Source organism: Nicotiana tabacum, chromosome 23, assembly GCF_000715075.1.
Source record: "Nicotiana tabacum cultivar K326 chromosome 23, ASM71507v2, whole genome shotgun sequence".
NCBI lineage: Eukaryota > Viridiplantae > Streptophyta > Magnoliopsida > Solanales > Solanaceae > Nicotiana > Nicotiana tabacum.
Genome location: NC_134102.1, coordinates 20,377,487 through 20,385,971, shown reverse-complemented (window position 1 = coordinate 20,385,971; position 8,485 = coordinate 20,377,487). Strand labels below are relative to the sequence as shown.

General features: G+C 31.4%; 1 long non-coding RNA gene across 1 annotated transcript; it reads right to left on the bottom strand.

The window, feature by feature from the left end:
- Window positions 1–760: 760 nt before the first annotated feature.
- Window positions 761–3,139, bottom strand: LOC142177642 (uncharacterized). Its single transcript, XR_012706219.1, has 2 exons — window positions 2,888–3,139; window positions 761–2,025 (listed from the first exon to the last, which is right to left on the bottom strand). It is a non-coding gene; the product is annotated as an uncharacterized LOC142177642 (long non-coding RNA).
- Between the last annotated feature and the right edge of the window lie 5,346 nt (window positions 3,140–8,485).

Genomic DNA, 8,485 nt, shown 5'->3' with positions numbered 1-8,485 from the left:
TTCATTATTGTTGCATTAACTTCCATGTATCATTGTTTGAAATTTCTAAAAGATACTACACTCTGTTTCACTTAAACTGGTCATGAAATAACTATTGACTTAATTTATAGAACTTGAGAGCATGCCTACTTCCTTATGTTGAAATCACTGTAATCGAACTATAATTGTGAAGCTCGTCATTACGTTCAATTCGTTATTTAGTATTGTTACTTGCAGATTTGGTTGTACTCATACTATACCCTGCACTTCGTGTGCAGATCCAGGTGTTCACGAACACAGTGGGTGTTAATTTCCACGCACAGTTGATCTTCTGGAGATTTCGAGGTAGCTGCGGGCGTTTCGAAGACCTTGTTTCTCCTTTCCCTATCTTTCCACTTATTATATTTGGTTTCAGATTTTCATAGACAGTATTTATCAGACTTGTGATGTATAGATGCTCATGTACTCAGTGACACCCCGATGTTGGAGATTTCCGCGTTGTATTTTGGATTTCTATCCTGTTTATGGGAAGTTGTTATCATTTAAACTATTTTAAATTTATTTTCTGTTAAGTGTTGGAGATATTTCATAAATGTCGGCTTGCCTAGTACCATCGGTCAACTTAATTACTCATTTTGGTTACTTTAAAATCATATTTTCCATTAATTAACTAGTATAGAAGCTACTACTCGTAGAAAACCCCATGATATTATTTTTTCAATTCCTGTATAAAAATATAAATCTCAAGGTGAAATGATAATAATTGCATGAACTACAATAAGGAACAATCAGTAGAAACTTCCAAAATTCGGTATCACAAGTACATGAGCATCTACTAAGGAGTACAATAATAATATAATAACCGTCTAGAATACAAGTTAGACGGGGAAAATAAATAACTCTGATGGAGACTCTGTATGCAGCGGATCGTAACAAGAAAATGTAGCTCACCGAAAAGTCCCTGCAAAAGTCGCGCCTCTGCACCTAGAGGACTACCAAACAAATATATATGCATGCATGCACAATAAGTACAGCAAGTGTAGCATGAGTACGTAAATCAACGCGTACCCAGTAAGTATCTAGCCTAAACCCAGAGAAGTAGTGACGAGGGGTCAACATCGATACTTACTAGTGGTATAATAAGACAGATACAGTAGAAGTAACAGTTGTGAGGCAGAGTAAATAAACGAAATAAACAAGTATAAATACCATGTACAATCCTCCTCTCAACAATAAACCCAGGCTCTCAATTAGCAGTTACTTCCTAAACCGGAGTATATATATAAATACATAATGGGCCTCCCCAAATAGGTCATCACAATTCAAATCAGGAAAAACTCACAGATACACAGGCTTCTTGTCAAATATTGCGTACGATTCCATATGAGTATTTTATAGAAATGCCGAGGCGTACGGCCCGATTCCATCATACTGTGTGCACTGCCGAGGGTCGAACGACACGAACCATAGATGCATCTATTATACTGCCGAGGTGAACGACCCGCTCCCATGAGAGTGTGGTACATAATCCTGTCGAGGCGAACGGCCTGATCCCATTAGAATAAGAAACATTAACGAGTCCTTGACCCCACTCACGAATAAACGTGTGATTTATAAATTTTAAGGAAGATCTTTCGATGAAAACGCATAGCGCGGGAGAAATTTCGCAAGACGAGCACAATTAATCTGTGGCTAACCATGAAGCCCGTCAAATCTCTACAATAGCAAGTCTATCACTCTACGCAAGTCTAGTCTCAAGTCGTAATGCCAAATAAAGGAGTTAAACGAGCAAAGATAACCCTTATAGTACAATTATGGCATGGTGTGAACATAAGTCCACCTGGACAATAACATGAATTTGGCTCTGTACGGATTCTCGTCACCTCGTGCGTACGTAGCCCCCGCAACAAGTAGCACATATCAAATATATCACCTAGGGGTAGTTTCCCCTCACAGAGTTAGACAGGAGACTTACCTCGCTCCGAAATTCTATAACCGGCTCCAAAGCCTCTCTAACACCTCAAACTTATGCCCGTCGATCCAAAACTAGTCAATCAATATGCAAACCAATCAAAATATACTCTAATACCCATAATTAATAAATTTAGACAATTTTCAACTCCGCTCGAATAGTCAATAAAGTCACGTGCTAGGATTCCGAAATGTTTCGAAGATAAACTTTATCCATAACACTACGAACTCAAATATGTGATTTATTCTCAATTTTATATCTAATTTCGTGGTCAAAATCCAAAAATACCAAATTCTAAATTTTCTACCAAAATATCAAATTTTTACTAATTTCCATATTTAAATCCATATATAAACCATGTATTAAACTTATAATAAAACTAAGATGGAGGACTACGAAAAATAATTGGAGTAAGCACAAAGATCACACATATCCACTTAAACGTCCATTTGAAACTAAGCTCAACAAAATACTACGTGGAATCAATAAAGATTAGCTTAAAAAAATAACTAAACAAAATCCAATAAAGCACATACACACTGATAATGAGCAATCAGAGACGAAGTGAGAGAAATCCCAAAACAATTTCATGTTCCCCTTTTTAATAATCAAAACTATCGTCCAATTTATGATCTTATTAAACTAATCAAACTCACGATGAGAAGGAATTTCAGCACATATCACTCTTACGAAATCCAAAAAAAAGAAAGAAAAAGTCAAAAATTATTATTATTTATATTCCACACAACAAGCACAAATTAAGCAAAAAAAAAATAATCAAAACGTGATGAAACATAACAAATAAACCACTAATTTATGATATACGAAGTAAAAATTAAAGCAAGATAGAAAAAAGGAAAGGACCTTTGTATTATATAATTTTGTCTTGAATGTAATTGCACTTTGAATTGGAATAAAGCACATATTACTACGTACCGGATCTCAGCCTCAACCACTCGACATCAACTCAACCGACGAAATCGATCTCCATTACGTTGTTTTGATAGATTAATTTCAACCCAGCTAGATTTGGATAGAATATAGCCACTATTTATGTTCAAAAGGAATCTGAGGAAGATGAGTGATTGTGAGATTTCAAGCTCTTTTTTTTTTTTTTTTTTTGCTGTTTTTTCGTATCTTCCATTTTTCTGTTTCTTCCTTACTTTCACGTCCTCCCCTCTTTATTGTTGCCTCCTAGTCCTTTTGTGGAAGAATCAGCCGCATTATTTTGCTTTTAGATCCTTTTACTCAAAAGTCAAATCTTAGTCAATTATTCTAACTTAAAACTTTTGAAATTAAATTTTTTTTTCCAAATTAACTCCGATTTTTCCGAAATTAAATTCCTACCACGCACACAAGTCATAATACCTGAAGTGAAGTTACTCAAGGCCTCAAACCGGCGGATGACGCGCTAGAGCTCAAAACGACCGGTCGGATCGTTACATTAAATACACCATTTAATACTATTTATGTAAATTTTTAAAAATTATTTATTCATAAAAAACACGCGCAAAGTGCGTACCCTAAGACTAATATAATATAATACAACAAAAACTTGATATTATATTTTTTTGGATTATATTATATTATATTATATCATATCGTATTGTTCCCTTAGTGACTTTAGTCTATCAAAAGAGTATGCATTTTGAGACAATTTAAATTCTTATGGGCACTTCGCCAAACTCTTAACTATATTATATTTCTTGCTACGCTGCAGATTGATCTCTCTCCTAGCTGGCTGAGGCTACGTTCATTATTTCCCATATAGTTTGACATGTAGAAATATCTTATAGTTGTCCATAGTCACCTAGTAGCGGAAAAACTGCATCAAATCGAAAAGTCAAATCAAGTCGATTAAAAAATCTGACTGGGTTTGATTTGGGTTGGGTTGGTTTGGTATTGAATAAAACAACTCGAACCAAACCGATATATAAATATATAATTTTTATATATATTTTTATAACTTTATATAGAATTTTTTTTAAAAATATCTAGAAATATTTGTGATGATCTCATGGGATGTAATATTTATTAGAACTATAAAGTACATTCATTTTTATTCACCTTAATTAATGACTGATTTGAACTTCTATCACACTTTCTTATCAAGTATTATTGAAATGTATCAATCTATTTGTTCTTCCATATTCATATGTCAAGATCTATTAAACTCTTATATCTTTTTCGATATGTGATCAAGATCTATTAAACTTTTATGTCTTTTTCGAATTTAAAATGGTAGTTTATGGGTAATTATTAAAATAAAATAGAACATATTATTATTTAGGTTTCATATAGATTTTTGTATAAAAATTTGATTAAGCTTGAAATACATCAATGAAAAATTATTGTTCGACTAAGAAAATAACTATCATGTGTTACTAAAAAAATTCTCCCATAAGAATATTTTAATAGATCATATGCTTGTCAATTTTTTAAAAATGTATATTCACTTATCAAAACTTTATTTATAACTCTAACAAAGTAAGTTTAAAATAATATTCATGTATCAAAAAGAACCCGTCAAACCCGAAAATACCGACAAAATCGAATCAATCCAGCCGATATAGATGGTTGGTTTAGTTTTGATAAAAATCGAACCAACGCGGCTTATGTACACCCCTAGTAGCAACTTATCTCGTCCAGGAATGAGTCTCGACGCAAATAACAACTTTGTCTTTTGAAAGGTTGAAGAACATACACCAATCAATGAATCAAACATATCTAGTATGAATGTCAAATGGGTTGGTTGAGCTTAATCTTGGCGGATAAAAATGGGTTGATTCAATAAATAGACGAGTCAATGACTCGCCCAAAAGTTATTTGGGTTGAGATTAGATGGACTAAGTTAAGATTTTTTTTCTTTATATATAATGTAGGGTTTTACATGGACCCTACCATGTATATTATAAAATTCAATAATAACAAAAGGAGGGGACGTAAGCCAAAACCTCAGGAAACATAAAGAAATACCATACAAACTTTAAACCACTTTACCCGGTTCATAAATAGGGGCGGTCCAACGGTGTTTGGGGCCTAAAATCAAACTTCAATGAGGGGCTCTAAGTTTTTTGTTATTAAAAAACTCATTTAGTAAAATTTTATTTAAAGTTTATTTTTCTAGTTTTTTGAGATGTAAAATTATTAATAATTTATTTATAATCGATTTCTTGACTAGGATTATATATGTTTCCACTTTCTAAAATTATTATTCAATTCTTTTATGATTTCCTAATTTTTTTAAAAACCTCTGACCCACCAATTTCTTCTTCTTCTTCTTGGATTTCATTGTCGTCTGGCTCAATTATATTAGTGATTTGTTCATCTACCACAAAATTTTTCCTAATTTTTTATTTAAATTTTTTATTGTTCGCTAAAAATGTATCAAGCACTCCTTTTTGGGATTGTATTAAAGTTCCAATTCTTTTATTTTTTGGCATTTTTAATACGCGGATTCATATTTTCTTGTTGACATATTAAAATTCATAATAAATAAATAAAAAGATGATACATATACTTACAAACAAAAGATATCAAAAAATAACAAATTCTAGATGCAAAGTAATAAGAAAAGTACAGAACAATTGAACCTGGTTTAACAAACAGTCATAGATAACTTGATATTACTTTTGCTGCTTCAATACTTTTGGTGTAATGCCGGAAAAGCTTGACAAAAAAGGGTTGCAATTGCCTTTTGCTATTTTACTTGACAAAATATTTTATGAGATAGTGGACTTGTAAAGAAATATAAAGTAATCAAAGTAATATGTGCCTCATGATAATGATGATAGTGTATAAAGGAGTCAAAAAACATATTCACACCTAAAGTTTAGGGCTGAATCCCAAAAGTAATTATTCATATTACCAAATTATCTCTTATTTCCTTTTTCATGAAAAATGCACTTTTTCTCTGATATACTAGATATTTTTTAAAAATAAATTATCATACGGAGCTATTTAATATTAGAAAGTTTCGGGCACCCTATAAATATGGGGCCTCAAGCAGTTGCTTGAGTTGCCTTACCATCGGGCCGCCCCTGTTCATAAAGAGATCTAAAGGTTGTGCTAGATCTGCAACTTGTACCTAGCAGCATCACAAAATAAACTGATTTCTTCCTCTATGACAAAAACAATTCAGAGGTAAGGAAAATAAGGCCAGGTCAAGATAAGCTAAAATTTGGGTCATAGTTCAACCCTTCCAAATAATGTATGTTATTTCTTATCAATTGTATAATTATCAAATAATTTTTTTTTTTTGTTATAGTTATATATAACATATCAAATAAAAAAAAATTGAAGATATTTTAGCAAAGTTACTCATGAATCAATTTGGGCTAAAAATTAGCCAAACTTTAGATGGACTAAGATAAGCTGGATCAAGATGAGCTGAGTTCAACAAATGGACGGATAAATAACCGGTCCAACCTTGACCGGGTTAGGCGTGTTAAATGGCTTTTGGCTCAAATTGTATCGAATATAGCTTATATATATATATATATATATATATATATATATATATATATATATATATATATATATATGTATATATATATAAAATATGTACCTTGCGTATAAACTTTTATCATTTACTACTCCAGTGGAGTACTCAAAACAGTGACACACCTACTCACTGAGGAGGGTCATTGCTGCTTAGGATTGTGACTTTACAAGAGAAATGCAGGTGCATCTTTGGAGAGAAAGGGCTCACTCCCAATTGGCTTGCAACTACTTTCATTTATTCTACGGCTGTAATAAAATATGGGGGGAAATTTGCTTTCTATTTCAGAAATAACAATTCCCAGTATCAAGCATGAGGCGTAGGTTTGAAGGAAATGTACACTTTAATTTATACTAATAGTTTATTTATTTTGAATTATAATTAATACATATGAATTTATAAATATAATTAATATACAATAGATGTGTATTAAACCACGTATGGAGGTCATAATATAAGTGTCTTGTCGTTAAATTATTTTGTGACAGAATGAAAAAAAGAAGAAGACATAAGTAGATACTAAGTTTATTTAATTAATTTACTAATAGTCAGTCGTTAACACTAAAAACAAGTAAATCTTATACCGCAATCAACAAAAATTGTGATTAAAATAACTATGCTCTAATATATATTAAACTAGTGTGAGATCAACTATACGAATTATACTCATTTCGTTCCATTTTTCATTTCATTAATCCAATATTAAATTCAATGGTGTTCTTTAATACCAAGAGTTCTTTAGAACTACTAGCGGCACAGACATTTTTAAATAGGCAGAGTCAGAGCTTAAAGTTTATGGGTTCAGAATTTTAGTTTTTTTAAATTATTTAGTTCTAATTAAGTTAATAATTTATATATATTCAATAGATTTTTTAAGATAAATATTGAATTTAGACCCAAGGTACTTGATTCGACCGAAGCTACCCGCCACTGTTTCTGAACAGACTAATTAAGAGATTGACTTCGAGCAAATGCTGAACACAGACAGTCAGTGGCGGAGGTAGAATTTTTACTGAGGGGGTTCAAAAAAGTAAAAGTTAAAAAATTAAAAGAGAATGTGACCAGTAGGTATTGAACTAGTGACTCCCTTGACCATTGAGTAATGCTTTTAATTAGGATATGTTAACTAGTTTTAAAATATAATATATAGAGGCATAAGTCGGATTTTGTCTATATGTACGGTGTAATTTTCCGACAAAGTAGTTTCGGGTGAACCTCCTTCCGTCCCACAAATCCGCCCCTGCAAACAGTGATTGTGATAATTAATTTACTGAATAAATAATTAATTTATGAGATGAAATAATCCAACTTAGTCAATGCTTAAGAAAAAAATTGAAAGTCGATAATTTATAGTACTTTGTACTTCATGGTTGTTTGAGCATATCGTGTAATTGGAGATTTGAGCTTGAAACTTGGGATTTAATAAATAAAGTTAAAAATACAATTATATATTACCAGTGCAAATATTAAGAGCTGAGTTTTTTTTTTTTGAAGAATTAATCTAAATAGCCATGTTACTTAATCGCTTAAATTAAAAGTAATTGACGAACATATTAAATATATATATATAATTCATATTATATAATCGTATATAATCAAATATGTATATAGATTGAAAAAGTTAATAATAAATTCGGTCAAATATTTGTGTAAATATTTTTTTCTGAGGGACCCATTAAAAGGCTGTGAATAGCAAGGAAATTTTATGGCCGACCAAAATGAGAGGGGAGATAGGGTAAGATGTGGAAGTGTAACAGTGGGTTGCCATTGGTCTTGAAGTCCTACTGCTGTTTGCTGGTGAGTTGTTCTTTGCATTATTCTATAGTTGAAGGGAAGTATTGAAACTTGTAAATTAGTTTTTGACGTTGTGTTGAAAAATAATTTTTGAAATTTAAAATTATGTTTGGATATGCATTTTATTTGAAAAAAAGTTATAGTTTTGTGAGTAGAAGAAAAAATTTACCCAAAAACCAATTTTTGGGAATTTGATTGTTTTAAAAAAAAATACTGATCATATTCCATGAACAAACAAC